This window comes from Eurosta solidaginis, chromosome X, assembly GCF_040869045.1.
Source record: "Eurosta solidaginis isolate ZX-2024a chromosome X, ASM4086904v1, whole genome shotgun sequence".
NCBI lineage: Eukaryota > Metazoa > Arthropoda > Insecta > Diptera > Tephritidae > Eurosta > Eurosta solidaginis.
Genome location: NC_090324.1, coordinates 163,775,329 through 163,797,335, shown reverse-complemented (window position 1 = coordinate 163,797,335; position 22,007 = coordinate 163,775,329). Strand labels below are relative to the sequence as shown.

Here is a 22,007-nt window from a genome sequence, read left to right as displayed (position 1 = left end):
ATACGTGCAATATACGAAAGTATATGGTGAAGTTTGAAGCTTCAATCTGTTTAATTGAGTAAGATATTACAAAAACCCTCTTTTTTCTGAAAAATCGGTTGTATGGAGGATATATGTTATAGTGGCCGATCCGGCCGGTTCCGACAAATGTCTAATCAGACACCCAAATACACCAGTTCACCAAATTTTATCAAGACATCTAAAAAATTGAGGGACTAGTTTGCATACAAACAGACAGACGGACAGACGGACAGACAGACAGACGGACATGGCTAAATCAACTCAGCTCTTCATTCTGATTATTTCGGTATACTTAATGGTGGGTCTATCTATTTTCCTTTAAGGACTTACAATTTTGGGTTTCGTGACGAAATTAATATACCATTTCATTTTCATGAAAGGTATAAAAATATGTAGGTACTTTGTGTGAGGATGGTACTTTGTGTGAGGATGGTACTTTGTGTGAGGATGCAAAGTTTCAGGTTTTTTGTGGCCTGCGTGTAAAAACTATGACTACGAATCACGTATTTCAACAATATATGACGTAAACGTAACTATTTGATGAAATGTTTTGAATTTTGAAGCTTCTAGCCGTAAAAAAGGGGCAAAAAAATACAGTTTATATGGGGTATATAATATATGTAGCACCGATCTCTATGATTTTTTCAGACAACAATATATGCTATATACGTAAGCATTTAGTGAAATTTGAAGCTTCTAGCTGTTAAAACGGGGCAGAAATTGCGCAAAGTTTCTTACCTGAACAATCGGTTGTATGAGATATATACTATATATACCACCGATCTCAATGATTTTTTCAGACAACAATATATACAATACACGTAAGCATTTGGTGAAATTTGAAGCTTCTAGCTGTTAAAATGGGGAAGAAATTGCGCAAAGTTTCTTATATGAACAATCGGTTGTATGAGATATATACTATATATACCACCGATCTCTATGATTTTTTGACACAACAATATATACTATATACGTAAGCAATCGGTGAAATTTGAAGCTTATAGCTGTTAAAATGGGGTAGAAATTGCGAAAAGTTTCTTATATGAACAATCGGTTGTATGAGATATATACTATATATACCACCGATCTCTATGATTTTTTGACACAACAATATATACTATATACGTAAGCAATCGGTGAAATTTGAAGCTTATAGCTGTTAAAATGGGGTAGAAATTGCGAAAAGTTTCTTATCTGAACAATCGGTTGTATGAGATATATACTATATATACCACCGATCTCTATGATTTTTTGACACAACAATATATACTATATACGTAAGCAATCGGTGAAATTTGAAGCTTATAGCTGTTAAAATGGGGTAGAAATTGCGAAAAGTTTCTTATCTGAACAATCGGTTGTATGAGATATATACTATATATACAACCGATCTCAATGATTTTTTCAGACAACAATATATACAATACACGTAAGCATTTGGTGAAATTTGAAGCTTCTAGCTGTTAAAATGGGGAAGAAATTGCGCAAAGTTTCTTATATGAACAATCGGTTGTATGAGATATATACTATATATACCACCGATCTCTATGATTTTTTGACACAACAATATATACTATATACGTAAGCAATTGGTGAAATTTGAAGCTTATAGCTGTTAAAATGGGGTAGAAATTGCGAAAAGTTTCTTATATGAACAATCGGTTGTATGAGATATATACTATATATACCACCGATCTCTATGATTTTTTGACACAACAATATATACTATATACGTAAGCAATCGGTGAAATTTGAAGCTTATAGCTGTTAAAATGGGGTAGAAATTGCGAAAAGTTTCTTATCTGAACAATCGGTTGTATGAGATATATACTATATATACCACCGATCTCTATGATTTTTTGACACAACAATATATACTATATACGTAAGCAATCGGTGAAATTTGAAGCTTATAGCTGTTAAAATGGGGTAGAAATTGCGAAAAGTTTCTTATCTGAACAATCGGTTGTATGAGATATATACTATATATACCACCGATCTCTATGATTTTTTGACACAACAATATATACTATATACGTAAGCAATCGGTGAAATTTGAAGCTTATAGCTGTTAAAATGGGGTAGAAATTGCGAAAAGTTTCTTATCTGAACAATCGGTTGTATGAGATATATACTATATATACAACCGATCTCTATGATTTTTTCAGACAACAATATATGCTATATACGTAAGCATTCGTTGAAATTTGAAGCCTCTAGCTCTTAAAATAGGGCAGTAATTACGAAAAGTTTCTTATCTGAACAATCGGTTTTGGGGGATATTTACTATATATACGACCGATCTCATCAATTTTTTCAGGCAACAATATGTGCAATATACAAAAGTATATGGTGAAGTTTGAAGCTTCAATCTGTTAAATTGAGTAAGATATTACAAAAATCCTCTTTTTTCTGAAAAATCGGTTGTATGGAGGATATATGCTATAGTGGTCCGATCCGGCCGGTTCCAACAAATGTCTAATCGGACACCCAAATACACCTGCTCACCAAATTTTATCAAGATATCTCAAAAATTGAGGGAATAGTTTGCATACAAACGGACAGACGGACAGACAGACAGACGGACAAGGCTAAATCAACTCAGCTCTTCATTCTGATTATTTCGGTATACTTAATGGTGGGTCTATCTATTTTCCTTTAAGGACTTACAATTTTGGGTTTCGTGACGAAATTAATATACCATTTCATTTTCATGAAAGGTATAAAAATAGGTAGGTACTTTGTGTGAGGATGCAAAGCTTCACGTTTTTTGTGGTCTGCATGTAAGAACTATGACTACGAATCACGTATTTCAAAAATATATGAAGTAAACGTAACTATTTTATGAAACTTGATGAATTTTGAAGCTTCTATCCGTAAAAAAGGGGCAAAAATGACAATTTGTATGAAGTATATAATATATATACTACCGATCTCTATCATTTTTTCAGACAACAATATATGCTATATACGTAAGCATTTGGTGAAATTTGAAGCTTCTAGCTATTAAAACGGGGCAGAAAGTGCGCAAAGTTTCTTATCTGAACAATCGGTTGTATGAGATATATACTATGTATACACCCGATCTCAATGATTTTTTCAGACATCAATATATGCTATACACGTAAGCATTTGGTGAAATTTGAAGCTTCTAGCTGTTAAAATGGGCCCGAAATCGCAAACAAAAAAAAAATATATATACTATATATACCATCATATATATATCACCGATCTCTATGATTTTTTGTCACAACAATATATACTATATACGTAAGCAATCGGTGAAATTTGAAGCTTATAGCTGTTAAAATGGCGTAGAAATTGCGAAAATATATATATATATATACTATATATAATATACTATATATACCACCATATATATACTATATATACCACCGATCTGTATGATTTTTTCAGACAACAATATATGCTATATACGTAAGCATTCGTTGAAATTTGAAGCCTCTAACTCTTCAAATAGGGCAGTAATTACGAAAAGTTTCTTATCTGAACAATCGGTTGTGGCGGATTTATACTATATATACGACCGATCTCATCAATTTTTTCAAGCAACAATACGTGCAATATACGAAAATATATGGTGAAGTTTGAAGCTTCAATCTGTTAAATTGAATAAGATATTACAATCCTCCTTTTTCTGAAATATCGGTTGTATGGAGGATATATGCTATAGTGGTCCGATCCGGCCGGTTCCGACAAATGTCTAATCAGGCACCCAAATACACCCGTTCACCAAATTTTATCAAGATATCTAAAAAATTGAGGGACTAGTTTGCATACAAACAGACAGACGGACAGACGGACATGGCTAAATCAACTCAGCTCTTCATTCTGATTATTTCGGTATACTTAATGGTGGGTCTATCTATTTTCCTTTAAGGACTTACAATTTTGGGTTTCGTGACGAAATTAATATACCATTTCATTTTCATGAAAGTTATAAAAATAGGTAGGTAATCTGTGCGAGGATGCAAAGCTTCACGTTTTTTGTGGTCTGCATGTAAAAACTATGACTACGAATCACGTCTTTCAAAAATATATGACGTAAACGTAACTATTTGATGAAATTTGATGAATTTTGAAGCTTCTAGCCGTAAAAAAGGGGCAAAAATGACAATTTATATGAAGTACATAATATATATACCACCGATCTTTATGATTTTTTCAGACAACAATATATGCTATATACGTAAGCATTTTGTGAAATTTGAAGCTTATAGCTGTTAAAATGGGTGTTTAGGCCCAATGCCTAACTTTCACTCGATTGACGGCGCCCCTCCCTAATGTTTTAATAATATTTCCAGCCACCCACACTCACGCCGCATTTGTGTGCATGCATGCACATGCATGCGTTGCGTACACATGCATGTGTGTGTGCAGGTTGTCAGCACCCATGCACGTATACGTAAGGGCGGTTGTGTGTGTGTTTTTCCCCTCCTTAATACCAGAGGATCTTTTCGCGGCTTAGCGGTTGTCATCAACGGCACAACCGGCCTCTTTTTCGATCGACCGCCAACCAGCACACATCGCCGAGTATCACCGTTATCAGTTTTGCACTCAAAGGTAATATTGTATCCTTGTATATATTTTCCTACACTCTAATTAAAACACTATTATAACGAGGAAATCCTCTTTGCGTTTTGTTCTTTCACTTTCTTTCGAGAGCACTATCAACCCGAGATCGACCCGTGTGCGCCTACCCACTGCCGGTTCCAGACGCACTCAGGCCGAACATTGGTCCTTACTCCCCGAAAAAGGAACTAAAAGCACCTACAAATTACAGTCCACAACGCAGCACAATTTTGCCTACTAGACAATTTGCCGAAGGATTTTGCCTAATAAAAATTTATTTGCCACCAATTGCTGACAAGGAAAAACTTGGAGCCTTTATATTAGACAAATACCAGAGCCACAGCACATTTTGCCTACAAAAATTTGTTTGCCACAACACATATTAGCAGAGCCACCGGAGCCACAGCACAAAGAGAAGTAAGTTTATATTTCTTGCCACTTTTTTTTGAGTGTTGTTTTTTTTTTTTTGCAAAATAAAGAAAAAAAAACCCCGTGCAGTGCGCGAAAAATTGAAAGTAAAAGTGAAAACAGTGAAGTGATTTAGTGAGCACCACTTTATTTTTCTAATTTAAAGGTTAAATCACTCGGTTTGTTAGCCTTTATTTTCAGTCCTTGTGATTATCTGGTCTATCCCCCCACCAGTGGTAAGGTTTTCCAGACACAACACAAGGAAGAGGGCAACCTAACCTCACTTTCCGCACCATACTAAATAGGCTTTTGTTTTTTTTTTGTACTTCACAAACACGAAATTAAGTTCACTTTAATTAATTAATCCGGTGCTCACTTCACTTTTTAAACACTTTTTACACTTTTTTGGCGCTTGTTTTGCAATATCGCACGCATTTTTTCACGTTCACCAAAATACACCCATTATTTGTGGAGGTGGCGAGTGGTCCCCTTTTTTGTTGTTGCCGCTGAGACAAAAAGTCTGTAAATTAAACCTTTTTTCTGTTGTCGCTGCTGTGACAAAAAGTCCATAAAATAAACCCTTTTCGTTGTCGCTACCAAGACAAAAAGTCTGCAATAAACAAAATAAATAATAAACTCGAAGTTCAATAGTTTTTATTTAGGGCTGGGCAGGCATATTAACTCAGAAGAGTTCTATTTTTCTAATCGGAAATTTTCTCGTTAATAAACGTAAATAAAACAATGGAAACCTACATCCGTTTAGCAGAATCAATCGCAGAGTTTGATAAAGATTACAGCCTTATTCCGGAGAGCGACCATAGCAAACACACCCTTGCAATACAGCAGGAAGAGTTGCGGCTCTTGTGGAAGAAGGTAAAGTCTACGTTTGATTCGCTATTGGGATCTGATGAGGTGTCAGCGGATGACGTTATGGCGATCAGAAAGAAGCAAAAGGCAGCATACGCAATCTACGTGCGATGTTCAGCGTCTATATCTGCTGAGGCAGAAAAATGCAAGAAGGATGAAAAGAACGTCAACCCTGAGCAAGAAATTCGCCTCCCTGCTTGCGACACGGAAGTTTTTAAAGGGGATTATCTGTCTTGGCCAACTTTTCGCGACATTTTCACGGCAGTTTATATAAACAATTCCAGCTTGAAAGGGGTGGAAAAGTTATTCCATCTCAACAACAAAACGCAGGGCGAAGCAAAAGATATCGTTAAAAAATGCCCCCTCACAAATGAAGGTTTCGAGATGGCCTGGAAAAACTTGTGTGAAAGATACGAAAACAAACGTATCTTAGTTAACACACAACTACAAATTTTATTTAACTTAAAAAAGGTAGAAAGTGAGTGTGGCAGTTCAATAAAAAAGCTGCAAAATGATATAAATAATTGTATTTCGTCCCTCAAATGCCACAAAATTGACACTTCCAATTGGGATGCAATCCTGACTTATCTCTGCTCAACCAAGCTACCAGAGAGCACGTTGGCTCTATGGGAGCAAAGTATAGATCATAAAATGGACATATCCAAGTGGGAGGATATGGATAAATTCCTGTCTAATCGGTTTCAGACACTTGAAACAGTGTCTGGTTTTACAGGGCATGCCACTTCGAAAGTGCAAAAACAAAACGCGTCGCGACAATCAACGGAAACCCCTACGAAAAGACTTGGTGCTTTTCAAACGAAAGTATCCAAGCAAACAATAAAATCAATTTGTAAAATGTGTAAATCCCCTGAACACAGATTACGCAACTGTTCACGCTTCTGCGACTTAACCCCAGTAGAAAGGATTAAATTTATAAAATCCACAAGTGGCTGCCTGAATTGCTTATCCCCAGGACACACCGTGACGAAGTGCACCAGTTCCTACAACTGTTCCAAATGCCACTCTCGTCACCACACGCTCCTGCATGCGGATACATCTCAGCACACGGCTTTACGCAATCCTTTCAAAGATGCGGATAATAGCCCAACAACTTCGGCACAGGCGCGACAATCTGCGAACCAGAATGTAAAATCCTGTCATGCCAATTCCAGCACAGGCGTGCTATTAGGAACTGCTCGCGTACACATTCGCCATAATGGTACCGACTTCTCCGCACGGGCATTAATTGATTCAGGGTCTGAATGCTCCTTTATAACTGAAAGACTGAAACGCAGAATCAATTTGCCAGCGAGAAAAATGCATGCCCAAGTTTCAGGCATCACAAATTCGGTGTCAGCCTAGGTGAAAGAAGCATCCAAAGTTGAATTACGTTCACCAGTGGATGCCTGCTTCAGCCTGACTACACCCGTTCTAGTCCTAGCCAAACTCACTGGGAATCTTCCATCCTGCCATATCAACGTCATGACTATGCAGGCATTCCCAGACTTGGTTTTGGCAGACAAGAGGTTCTACATCAACGAAGATGTAGACCTCATACTTGGAGGAGACATAAAAAAAAAAATAAATAAATGTAAGGCGCGATAACCTCCGAAGAGATCTAAGGCCGAGCTTCTCTTCCAATTTGCGTCGTGCTCCTCTTGATTTTTCCCTACAAATTGGCCGGACGGGACCTACATGTTTTATGCCGACTCCGAACGGCATCTGCAAGGCAGATGAGTTTTCACTGAGAGCTTTTCATGGCAGAAATACAATCGGAGCGCTTGCCAGACACTGCCGAGGGGCGACCCCGCTTAGAAAAATTTTCTTCTAATTGAAAAATCTTATTTCTAAAATTTTGATGTTGCTTTGCCCGGGAGTTGAACCCAGGGCATACGGTGTGATAGGCGGAGCACGCTACCATCACACCACGGTGGCCGCCAGAGGAGACATATATCACCAAATTATACTGAGTGGTCTGAAAAAGAATGTACTAAATACACTTTTGGCCCAAGAGACAGTGTTCGGTTGGATACTAACCGGTCGCATCGAAGCACCGAGTCCAACGAAGAGCATCATGTCATTCTACAACGAGGTTGCGTTGAACAACCAATTAAAAGCTTTCTGGGAGGTAGAAAATGTTCCCAAAAACAAAATGCTTAATGAAGAAGAAAGGTATTGTGAACAATTATTTAAGGACACAACAAAACGTGATGAAAGTGGAAGATATACAGTCTCGCTACCATTCAGGCAGGATTACCCTGAGAAGATTGCATTAGGACCGTCTCTAAAGCGCGCATGTTCACAATTCTTCAGAAATGAGGGGCGATTACTGAAAAACCAAGAGTTAGGGAAAGAGTATGTTCGGGTGTTATCCGAATACGAAACGCTTGGACATATGAGAAAAATTAAAAATAATGTACCATCCGACGATTCGGATAATTATTTCCTGCCTCACCACGCCGTTGTAAAGGCGGAAAGTACCACTACCAAGGTGCGCGTTGTCTTCAACGCGTCAAGTCCGAGAGCAAATGGCATTAGTCTAAACGACATACTCCACCCAGGTCCAGTACTCCAAGCAGACTTGCCTATTTTAATTTTACGTTGGCGACTGTATCGCTTTGTCTTTAATAGTGACATAGAAAAGATGTATAGGCAAATTTGGGTGACCGATAATCACGCCAAATTTCAAAGAATTGTCCATCGAACATCCCCCAACGAACCCATCAGTCTTTACGAACTAAAGACTGTCACATTTGGTGTAAACTGCGCCCCCTACCTCGCGATACGGTCACTTCTACAATTGGCTAATGATGTAGAAAATACCCACCCAATAGCATCGGGTATATTACGCGAAAGTATGTATGTCGACGACGTTTTATCTGGAGGGCATACAATAGCGTCAACTATCAAAGCAAGGAACGAGATTCGCGAAGCATTACACTCAGCTGGCTTTCCATTGCGCAAGTGGACATCCAATTGTGAGGAAGTCCTTCAGGACATCCCCAAAACGGATTTGCTCAGCGAGGACTTCCTAGCGTTTGAAGAGGCTAGCTCGGTGAAGGCACTCGGAATACGATGGAACGCGCATTCAGACATGTTTTACTTCACCGCAGGAGTTTTAGAGAAGGGCGAGAACATCACCAAACGCGCAATCCTATCCGCGATAGCCAAACTTTTCGACCCTTTAGGCTGGCTTGCACCAATGGTCATAGTAGCAAAAATATTAATGCAGAATATTTGGTTAGAAGGCACCGGATGGGATGAGCCTGTCTCACCAAATACATTAGAACGGTGGAAAACCTTCACCCAACACTATGGCGAAATAGATAACATACGGATACCGCGGTGGGTAAATTTTTCCCCGGAAGGCGAAATAGAAATCCACGGCTTCTGTGACGCTTCCGAGAAAGCATATGCTGCAGCGATATATATGCGCGTAAAAAGAGACGATCAGGTTTTCATTCACTTACTCTTAGCAAAAACCAGAGTAGCTCCAGTGAAAACCATCTCGCTACCACGTTTAGAACTCTGCGGCGCCGTGCTTCTCGCAGAAATGATGGAATCAATATTCCAAAATATTCATTTGGGACCCGTAAAAGTTCACCTCTGGACGGATTCAACCATCGTACTCGCATGGATAAGAAAGCCGCCCTGTTCCTGGTCAACCTTCGTCGCACACCGAATCACTAAGATCATCGATATGGTCGGTAGCAAGGACTGGCTTCACGTGGACTCGGAATCTAAACCAGCGGATCTAGGAAGCAGAGGACTACTGGCATCAGAGTTGACCAACAATTCGTTGTGGTGGCAGGGACCTTCTTGGCTGCAAGAAGACAATTCCCACTGGCCAGCACAAGAGACCGAATACAAAACGTCCGTTGAGGAAAAGAGGGCACAAACATATGCCACGACAAGGGTAGATCATGTAGATATTCTCGATCGTTTTTCAAATTTACCCAGGGCTTTGAAGGTTCTATCCTATGTTAGGAGATTTTATAAACGAACTCACCCAAAAACTAAAGCAATGTTCCCCGAAAGGTCGTGCATAATCTCAGCCGATGAGATTAAGGCAACGACTCAAGCATTAATACGAGTCTGCCAGAAACAATTTTACGGGACAGAATATTTAAAATTAAAAAATAGGGAACCTATCGATCGCAAGAGTGAAATACTGTCCCTAAATCCATATATCGACAAAGATGATATTATTAGAACAGGGCGGCGTCTAGGGGCGTCAAGAGACATGTCATACAACGAGCGTCATCCGATCATCTTGCCTTACAATTGTAGGCTGTCTCGCCTTACAGTTATGATGGCTCATCATGATTCCCTTCATGGCGAGAACCAGCTCATGCTCCGTCTCATCCGAACCCAATACTGGATACCGAATGTCAAGACCATGATCAGAGCCATCATCCACAATTGCAAAACCTGCATTATTCACCGAAAGCAGGCACAGTCCCAACTTATGGGGACCCTTCCCTGCGAGCGGACTACTTTTACCCGCGCGTTCACCAATACCGGGGTAGACTTTGCAGGGCCTTTCGACATCAAAAGCTACCGCGGTAGGGGATGTCGACTGTCAAAAGGCTACGTATGCCTTTTCGTATGTTTTTCCACTAAGGCCATCCATTTAGAAGCCACTAGTGACCTTAGTACCCCAGGCTTCCTCGCGGCCTTTTCGCGTTTTATCGCGAGAAGAGGATGTCCGAAGAACATCTACTCCGACAATGGTACGAACTTTGTCGGAGCTTCCAGATCTCTACGATCGGAACTCAAAGCCTTCCTGGCAGAAAGCCGAGACAAAACAGTCTCCAAGTATAGCCATCAAGCATTAACTTGGCATTTTATTCCCGCTGGCGCTCCACATATGGGCGGCTTGTGGGAAGCGGGAGTGAAGAGCTTCAAAACCCACTTCAAAAAGATCGCTTCTCCCCACAAATATACTATGGAGGAGTTCCAAACACTTTTGTGCCGGATTGAGGCGTGCCTCAACTCGCGCCCTCTCAGTCCGGGGTCGAATGACCCAACGGACCTGGAACCCCTGACTCCAGGACATTACCTAACAGGCAGCCATCTTCTGGCGCCGCCAGAACCGGATGTGAACGAAAGCACGGCCTCCATAATAAACAGATGGCAGAAGCTCAAAGCCCTCCATCACACTTTCTGCAAACGATGGAAGGTGGAATATCTATCCGAACTTCAAAAACGAGTGAAGTGGAAGCATCCCAAAGAAAATATAAAAGTGGGAGATCTCGCTGTCCTCAAAGAGGACAACTTATCTCCCAACGAGTGGAGGCTAGGTAGAGTCGTCGACGTACACCCCGGAGAAGATAACCGAGTACGTGTAGTCGACCTCATAACCGAGAAGGGTCAAGTCAGACGACCTTTGGTCAAACTGATCCTTCTTCCCACGGAGATAGATTGTGGGAGGACCAAAAGCTTCGCTTAACAATCCCCCCGGTTCCTCCACATCCCTCCGTTCAAAAAAAAAAAAAATATCCCACTCACTCGTTCTCCCATAACGAGGATACCCGAAAAGCCTTCACGCAGATCCCCCATCTGCCACAAAATTCTATTTTTTCATTTTCAAAAAAAAAAACCATCCCACTCACTCGTTGTTCCATAACGAGAAAAGCCTTTACGCAGACCCTCGGTCTGCCACAGAAAACAAAGGCACTCGGCCCATAATCTTTTTTTAGATTTTCAAAATTTCAAAACCCGGCGCTCGCCCAACAAGGCCAATCAACCACCCTCAGTGCAGATCTCCATCTGCCACCAAACACTTATTTTTAATTTTCAAAACTAAACCCCACTTCACGCACTCACCCCGAGCGAGGGCACCAGAACCCTAACGCAGACTCAGGGTCTGCCACGGAACGCAGATGCACTCAGCCAAAGGAACGACACCAGAACCCTAACGCAGATCCATGATCTGCCACATAATAAGTAACAGACGTTCGGTCCCGACATGCATATACATTTATATATTCACCTACATATTTATATATAATCTCTCATATCACATGCAGTCTAAAAGCAAGGGTAGGAACTTGGAATTTTCGTCTCAAGAATAGTAACCTCCTTAAAATCAATTTTTGGTAGCTGGGCCCGAAGTCCATTTCGTCAACCGCAATCACTCCTAAATGGTGAATCGGAGTAAGGGAATATGGTAAATAGGGGCTACCGCTACCATGCCATTAAAATATGTATGTAACTCATCTACCTCATTTCCAAGCTGACATACACTAAGGCTGACATATGCATTTCATAGTGTATGTAGTGTTGTATGTAGGTCGATGACGACTCGTTATCTGGACATCCAGGCCGAACATTGGTCCTTCGAGGCGCACAACAAGAAGCCGAGCAACTCGAAACAATATTTTACTCAGAAGACGTTGAAAACTGTCTTTATCTTATCCATTAAAGTAATCTCCACTATTTCACCAAGTCTTTACTCAGTGATTACTGGAGATATGAAAGACTCATTAAATTCAAATAAATTAACTTCAAATTAATAGACAAATTGAAATAAAATGATCCGTGGAGATACAAGTAATCCTAGTAGACGATAATTTATTTACCATAAAGCTAACGTCGCACAAATTCCAAACCCCATACAAGCGTTCCCTCAAATAAACAATTTTTACTTCCTTTATTTCTTGACGTCAAGAGAGCCGCGTTTTACATTAAACATAAGTTAGAGACAATGTAATAACCGATGTATATTGGAACGATTTTCCGTCATCCCTTGTCAAATTTGGTTTTGAGACAAACCGGTTTCGGCGTTGTGCCATCATCAGTGTCGATTTTCGTTCTGATCTGTTGTTGTCATTTGTCCTGTATTTATAGTTCGTAGGTATATGAGCAGGTATTGTCAAATTGATGCTTGTGTATATTTAGTTATGTGTATGTGCTGTGTGTTCGTTCAGAACCGAGGGTGGTTTACTAATCGATTTGTGTGGCTGACTGGGGTAGGTAGAAATCTGTGATTTTCTGTTTGTAGATTTCCATGTTTTCGAGTACGTTGAGACGTCGGCCCTTTTCTTGTATGTGAAGAACCCTAACTGTTTTATTGATGTTTGCTGGGGAACATTCATTCTCGACCATGTGATTCGCGAAGTTAGACTCGGGTATAATGTTTGGATTCTGTATTTTTTTGTTGTAATCTCTAATATGTTCTCTGAACCTCGTTCTTATTTGCCGTCCTGTTTGTCCTATGTAACTATGCTGGCATCCGCAGGTAAGCTTGTATACGCCGTGGCTGCTAAACGGATCCTCTGAGTTAATGTTAGTTCTTAGTTTTCGCCCTAGATTGTTCGATGTTTTGAATGCTGTGTTAATGTTGTATTTTTTAAAGAAGTTTGCCAATTTATATGTTGCTTTTCCAGTATATGTCATAGTCGTCCAGCTATTATTTTCTTTTTCATTATTTCTTTTTGGTTCTCCATTTGTCCTTCTGAGCTTATCTACTAGTGCTTTTTTATATCCGTTGTTTGCAGCGATATTATATATGACCTCAAGTTCTCTCTTATATGCCTCTTGTGTAAGAGGTGTTCTTTCAAGTCTATGTACCAAGTGCCTTAATGCTGCATTTTTATGATGTTGAGGGTGATTTGAGGTATTGTGTTATTGTGTCGGTGGCCGTTGACTTTCTATATATGTCATAGTTAAATCTTTTGGCTTCTTTATCAATATTTATCGTGAGGTCTAGATAGTTGATTCCTCCGTCTTTTTCGGTTTCCATTGTAAATTTTATATTGCGTGAGTTTATATGAAAGTAACAAACGGTACGAATCTAAGAGTGCTAATTAGTCTCTTTGTATGTAGAAAATATTCTACTGAATACACAGATATCCAATTTACATAGTCTTGAGAAATCACTTTATAACTACGGTCCATATATTCACCATGACCAATTATCATCATTTCTATTCCTTTGACACATAGCAACCTTTGAATTGTTAAAGGTTTACTCAAAACATGTAAACATTATGTATGCAAAATATGCAGTTACAACGCGAGGTGATACGTAAATATGATTTCGAAACTGGTCTAGTATTTTAAGTAGAACTTCCAAAATACATGACGTAACGGTAGGAAGATACCATTCTGCAAAATTTTTGATACTTCTCACTAACAACATTTCGTGGACTACCACAGTGTTCAAACATTCGTACTATTATGCGTATATCCCACTTTTTTACTTTCCACCACGGAAATTCTGGCTTCTCTTCATCATCCATATGGGAACAATCTGAAAGTAGAAGAGAAGAGGCCATTACCAAAAGCTTCCATGGGCAATGCAAAGGTATGCCAACCAACGGCGCGGCCGACGCCGCAGTTGGAGCACCCCTTTTGCAATGCCGGTAACCTAAAAAAAAAAAAAAGAGAGACAAAAAAAACACCAATAAAACCCGATTCGATCAATATGTCGTCACCACCATACACGCCAGTAACCTGAAAAGAAAGAAAATTAATTAATTAGTAAAAAGAATATATTAGATTATCATTTAATAAATTTTACTTACTATTTGCCAAGCACCGTACTCCACTACGCGTAAAACGAAAAGAATGAAGCAAACGGCGCCATGAGTCGAACGATCCGTTTACCGTTTGCTTCAATTCAGAGAAATGTACATTTGTGCGTAGAAATGTTTAGAATTTTTTTGTCTGGTATATTGTGCCAGTGCGCGGACTTTTGTAAAGGGAATGTTGGTGGACGACGAATGAAAAGAGTAGTAGTAGTGGGAGATTTTGTTTTCCAAGTGGTCCCATAGCTACAGCTATATTGGTACACCACAATTCATAATTTAGTGTAAACTAAATAAAGCACATCTCACGGAAATAACTCTTTCGACAAAAACAGGTAAACAAAACCAAAACTCCATGTATTTGTAGATACACAGCTTAGACCCTAGGATACTCATTATTTCCTGAAATACACAAACAAAATTTAACGAAACGTCTAATTGCACCAATAGTTTTCCCAAGTATCAAAATCCTTCCACAAAATAACCGATTTGGGCATGTTATCGTTTACTTGAAACCATTTCACAAAAGCCATTGCACAAAAAAGGGTAATGAAATTAAGCAGGAAAGAATATTTGCGTGCTCATCTAGAACATTTATTTCTAAACAAATTTATTTCTTGTTTGAATTTCCTCACAAGTTTTTCAAAAATTGCTTGGTGCGGTCAGCATCACCTCTTAAGGTTAGTTGGGTATACTCGGCCTTTATACACATTCAAAATGATCGCAGTATACGTTTTCAGTGCAAAAATACCGAAATATTGGCAGAATCTAAGTTTTGGTAGCAGAAGTCGTAAAAGTAGTAGAAAATGAAAATGGGTAAAAAAGGTAGGTCAATCTACCAATGCGGTAAAGTCCGTGCACTGACTGCCCATATACTTGTACCAACGTATGTACATATATATGCCGAGTTTTAAATGTACATTGTATTAGGGATGCATAAAAAGATGCAAACGGGTACCCAAAAACCCGTTTCTGGCAAATCGGTATCGGAGCAAAGAACCGTGCCTTTTGCTAAAGGCCATCAATAAAACAGGACTACAAGCGTACTTGTGGAAAAGTTGAAGAGACAAGTGAAGGGCAATACAAAACAAAAAAATTATTCATTCTACAAATTCTTCTCTTCGTCCAAAACGAAGATTTTTTTTTTTTTTTTTTTTTTCTTTACATAGCATACAATTTGCTGTCCAAACATATTTTTTTGTGGCGGGCAGGGAAGTTGTTGATTTTTAGCATCAACAACACAAATAACAGCGACTCAAAAGAACCCACGCTACACACTTTCTACCCGGTTCGGTACCAGAATGTGCGAACCGAAAAATCGTAAATGCTCATTTTCTGCAGCACTAGTGTGCCCGTGGCCAACTAAAACGCTACCGGGTGGCACAAAATAAACAAAATAAGGCACTAAAGACCCAGGCACATAACGTGCGGGGAAAGAGGCCATGCATATAATGCACGCCACATATGAATATTTTTTTTTATGCAGCGACAGATGTTTCCCCTTATGCGCGCGCTAATAAAATTTCCCAAATCCCCACTAATACAACTAGGGACCACTCGCCCCCGCATTTTCGAGAATGACTCGACCCAGTCAAACATATTGCATTTCTTTCAGAAAAATGGGTCGCTTTGCCGCTATGCAACGAAGCGCTGCCAAGAACGTCATGCGTTATACGTCGGAATGCCGCGCTTGTTTTAAGCAACATCCCATACGCCTGTGCCCCATCTTTCGGGCCAAAAAACCCGAGGAGCGTCTTTACTTAGCGATCCGCGGGAGCTGCTGTGGAAATTGCTTGGCTCTAGACCACCGCTCGAACGCGTGCCCAAGCCAAGGCCGATGTAAAAAATGCGGCGAAAAACATCACACGATGCTTCACATCTCCTCGATTGATGAAGAGGAACAGCTACTCCACGAAGCCCGCTCCAAGCCATGGAGTGTACAAGTTGAGGAGGAGCTGGAATCACCCCGTGAGCGGATTGACGACTCCATATCGTTATATGCGTCAGATGCTGGAACGGAGACTGGGCCTCTTCGTCCAGCTCGAATCCACCGAACCGGAGCGGATACTCGGTCTCTTCGCCCGAACACAACACCAGCAGCCAAATCGTATCGACCGCTTTTGCAGCACGAAAGGAAGCGGCTCCCGCACAACCCATCTACAGTCCAGCGCCATGTTCGTGACGGCCGAGCAGAGACTCGGTCTCTTCGCCGGCAAACTAAGGACCCTCAACGAAGACAACCACCGCGCGATCGCAGAGCGGAGACAAGGCCTCTTCGCCTGCAACAACGACATCACACCCATCATCAACCACGAGATCGCAGTCACGGATCCAACTCGCTGCAGCTCACCACCGTGTCCGCCTTCCGGGCAGGGCTCCTAGCCCCGCATTCAGCTGCCACCGCCACCATGATACCGACGGTAGCGATCACCCCCACCGCGGTCGTGAAAATAGAAGCAGGGGGGCGGCTACACCTCGTTCGCGCCTTAATCGATGGATGCTCCCCCACCACAGTGATTGCGGATGAGCTCGCCCAGGAGCTCCAACTTCCTACCAGCAGCATTGGCGGGCAAGCAGGATGTCTGCTGCGTATCCGAGGAAGACACGGACAGAACAAAAGGATTGCGACCCATGCTGCGGTCGTATCCAATTTTCGGCACATGACACCCACGACCAGCATCGACAGCGCTATCGCAGCCCCGTACGCACATCTCCGTCTTGCGGATCCGCAGTTCCATGCATCCGCGCCGATCCGCCTCATCCTAGGAACAGATGTCTATGCGGAGATAATATTACCAAGGATTCTGCCCACCACGTTTGGCCCTTTGCTGGCTCAGAGTACCATCTTCGGTTGGGTACTCTCGGGCACAACCAAGGCCTAACATGAAAATGTTCGGTAACGACCGAAATACAGGAATTTTTACACTTTTTATTCCTTTTTTTTTATATATTTTTTATTGAATTTCTGTTGTACACAGTCGCAAGAGGTGTGCATTGTGACTTCGTACAAGTGAAAAATCTTTCTACCCCTCCATTGCCATACCTACGTGTCAAATCATAGCTGACAGGGAGGACGGCTGTCGCGAAGGGCCAGAGAATGGAAGAAAGGTTTCTTTTTCTTGTGTTCGCCGTTATTAAATCGAAGTGCCATGAATTGCGCATTTGTTTCAAATCAGCTTTTCCTTTAAATTTGTATACAGAAAATCAGACTACAGATTAATACTCACTCGCTGGTCACTATTGTGAACGTTTTATCAAAAATTCGCCACTTGTATGAATTCACAATGGAGGTGTGCGTTTAAAATCCTGTATCATTACAATAAGTTCTTTTTCATTGAATTTTCTTCATACAAAATTCTATGCTTGTTCATTTCCAATGAATTTGTAATAAACGGCAAGAAATATGAACATATATATCTTTTCCCTTTTTTGCAATCCCTAGCTCTAGGCAAACATGGCTCCGGCTTCTAACCATGACGGGAAAGTGGCGAATGACCGAGGCATCCGTAACCAAGCTCGCACACTACGCAACTCATCGTGCGTGCTGCCAAGCCGGCGGACTGGCCGTCGTTAGGTTAAGTTAGTTATAAGTTTTTTATTTTTTTCCTCTTCTTTACGGTCGGTGATCCTTGGATGACTGTGAGGTTGCGTACCGCAAGGGGGGCGGCATGTTTAGGCCCAATGGCTAACTTTCACTCGATTGACGGCGCCCCTCCCTAATGTTTTAATAATATTTCCAGCCACCCACACTCACGCCGCATGTGTGTGCATGCATGCACAAGCATGCGTTGCGTACACATGCATGTGTGTGTGCAGGTTGTCAGCACCCATGCACGTATACTATATATACCACCGATCTGTATGATTTTTTCAGACAACAATATATGCTATATACGTAAGCATTCGTTGAAATTTGAAGTCTCTAGCTCTTAAAATAGGGCAGTAATTACGAAAAGTTTCTTATCTGAACAATCGGTTGTGGGGATATATACTATATATACGACCGATCTCATCAATTTTTTCAGGCAACAATGTGTGCAATATACGAAAGTATATGGTGAAGTTTGAAGCTTCAATCTGTTAAATTGAGTAAGATATTTCAAAAATCCTCTTTTTTCTGAAAAATCGGTTGTATGGAGGATATATGCTATAGTGATCCGATCCGGTCGGTTCCGACGAATGTCTAATCGGACACCCAAATACACCAGTTCACCAAATTTTATCAAGATATCTCAAAAATTGAGGGACTAGTTTGCATACAAACAGACAGACGGACAGACGAACATGGCTAAATCAACTCAGCTCTTCATTCTGATTATTTCGGTATACTTAATAGTGGGTCTATCTATTTTCATTTAAGGACTTACAATTTTGGGTTTCGTGACGAAATTAATATACCATTTCATTTTCATGAAAGGTATAAAAATAGGTAGGTACTTTGTGTGAGGATGCAAAGCTTCACGTTTTTTGTGGTCTGCATGTAAAAACTACGACTACGAATCACGTATTTCAAAAATATATGAAGTAAACGTAACTATTTTATGAAACTTGATGAATTTTGAAGCTTCTATCCGTAAAAAAGGGGCAAAAATGACAATTTGTATAAAGTATATAATATATATACCACCGATCTCTATGATTTTTTCAGACAACAATATATGCTATATACGTAACAATTTGGTGAAATTTGAAGCTTCTGGCTGTTAAAACGGGACAGAAATTGCGCAAAGTTTCTTATCTGAACAATCGGTTGTATGAGATATATACTATGTATACACCCGATCTCAATGATTTTTTCAGACATCAATATATGCTATACACGTAAGCATTTGGTGAAATTTGAAGCTTCTAGCTGTTAAAATGGGGCCGAAATCGTAAAAAAAAATATATATATATACATCAATATATGCTATACACGTAAGCATTTGGTGAAATTTGAAGCTTCTAGCTGTTAAAATGGGGCCGAAATCGCAAAAAAAAAATATATATACTATATATATCATCATATATATATTATTTATATCCCCGATCTCTTTGATTTTTTGACACAACAATATATACTATATACGTAAGCAATCGGGAAATTTGAAGCTTATAGCTGTTAAAATGGGGTAGAAATTGCGAGAAGTTTCTTATCTGAACAATCGGTTGCACGAGATATATACTATATATACAACCGATCTCTATGATTTTTTCGGACAACAATATATGCCATACACGTAAGCGTTCGGTGAAATTTGAAGCTTCTAGCTGTTAAAATGGGGCTAAAATTGCGAAAATATATATATATACTATATATATATACTATATATACCACCATATATATACTATATATACCACCGATCTGTATGATTTTTTCAGACAACAATATATGCTATATACGCAAGCATTCGTTGAAAGTTGAAGCCTCTAGATCTTAAAATAGGGCAGTAATTACGAAAAGTTTCTTATCTGAACAATCGCTTGTGGAGGATATATACTATATATACGACCGATCTCATCAATTTTTTCAGGCAACAATATGTGCAATATACGAAAGTATGTGGTGAAGTTTGAAGCTTCAATCTGTTAAATTGAGTAAGATATTACAAAAATCCTCTTTTTTCTGAAAAATCGGTTGTATGGAGGATATATGTTATAGTGGTCCGATCCGGCCGGTTCCGACAAATATCTAATCGGACACCCAAATACACCTGCTCACCAAATTTTATTAAGATATCTCAAAAATTGAGGGACTAGTTTGCATACAAACAGACAGACGGACAGACGGACATGGCTAAATCAACTCAGCTCTTCATTCTGATTATTTCGGTATACTTAATAGTGGGTCTATCTATTTTCATTTAAGGACTTACAATTTTGGGTTTCGTGACGAAATTAATATACCATTTCATTTTCATGAAAGGTATAAAAATAGGTAGGTACTTTGTGTGAGGATGCAAACCTTCACGTTTTTTGTGGTCTGCATGTAAAAACTACGACTACGAATCACGTATTTCAAAAATATATGAAGTAAACGTAACTATTTTATGAAACTTGATGAATTTTGAAGCTTCTATCCGTAAAAAAGGGGCAAAAATGACAATTTGTATAAAGTATATAATATATATACCACCGATCTCTATGATTTTTTCAGACAACAATATATGCTATACACGTAAGCATTTGGTGAAATTTGAAGCTTCTAGGTGTTAAAATGGGGCCGAAATCGTAAAAAAAAAATATATATATATACATCAATATATGCTATACACGTAAGCATTTGGTGAAATTTGAAGCTTCTAGCTGTTAAAATGGGGCCGAAATCGCAAAAAAAAATATATATACTATATATATCATCATATATATATTATATATATCCCCGATCTCTATGATTTTTTGACACAACAATATATACTATATACGTAAGCAATCGGGAAATTTGAAGCTTATAGCTGTTAAAATGTGGTAGAAATTGTGAAAAGTTTCTTATCTGAACAATCGGTTGCATGAGATATATACTATATATACAACCGATCTCTATGATTTTTTCAGACAACAATATATGCCATATAAGTAAGCGTTCGGTGAAATTTGAAGCTTCTAGCTGTTAAAATGGGGCTAAAATTGCGAAAATATATATATATACTATATATATATACTATATATACCACCATATATATACTATATATACCATCGATCTGTATGATTTTTTCAGACAACAATATATGCTATATACGCAAGCATTCGTTGAAAATTGAAGCCTCTAGCTCTTAAAATAGCGCAGTAATTACGAAAAGTTTCTTATCTGAACAATCGCTTGTGGGGGATATATACTATATATACGACCGATCTCATCAATTTTTTCAGGCAACAATATGTGCAATATACGAAAGTATGTGGTGAAGTTTGAAGCTTCAATCTGTTAAATTGAGTAAGATATTACAAAAATCCTCTTTTTTCTGAAAAATCGGTTGTATGGAGGATATATGTTATAGTGGTCCGATCCGGCCGGTTCCGACAAATATCTAATCGGACACCCAAATACACCTGCTCACCAAATTTTATTAAGATATCTCAAAAATTGAGGGACTAGTTTGCATACAAACAGACAGACGGACAGACGGACAGACAGACAGACGGACATGGCTAAATCAACTCAGCTCTTCATTCTGATTATACCCCGGATTTGCTCACCGATTGTAGAATCTTTATTATGTTGCTTGGCCAACTTATAAATGTCTGGTTTGCTAAAATGAGCATTTGTGGCCATAAATTAAAACAGGGTATATTTGTTATACCCGACGCGTTTCGACGTTTACCTTACGTCTTCTTCTTTGGGGATCTGCTTAATGTTAAGTATATAAAATTAAATACATTAAACGTTATTTTAGGATATCTAACAATAAACATAAAACTGACACATCATTTAACACTTATTTTGCTACTTACATTAATATTAACATTAATAATTATTTAGTTCAGGTACAATAATTATTTAGTATAATACAATTTGTGCACAACATTATTCACATAGGTACATTAAAATGACATTTGTTTATTTTTTACATTCATTCAGACATTTGTTTATTTTCAACATTTTAC

At 39.3% G+C, this 22,007-nt stretch overlaps 1 protein-coding gene across 1 annotated transcript in view; it reads right to left on the bottom strand.

The window, feature by feature from the left end:
- The window catches only part of CaMKI (Calcium/calmodulin-dependent protein kinase I), a 1,042,346-nt gene that overhangs the window by 313,152 nt on the left and 707,187 nt on the right, over window positions 1-22,007 (bottom strand). The window lies entirely within an intron of this gene.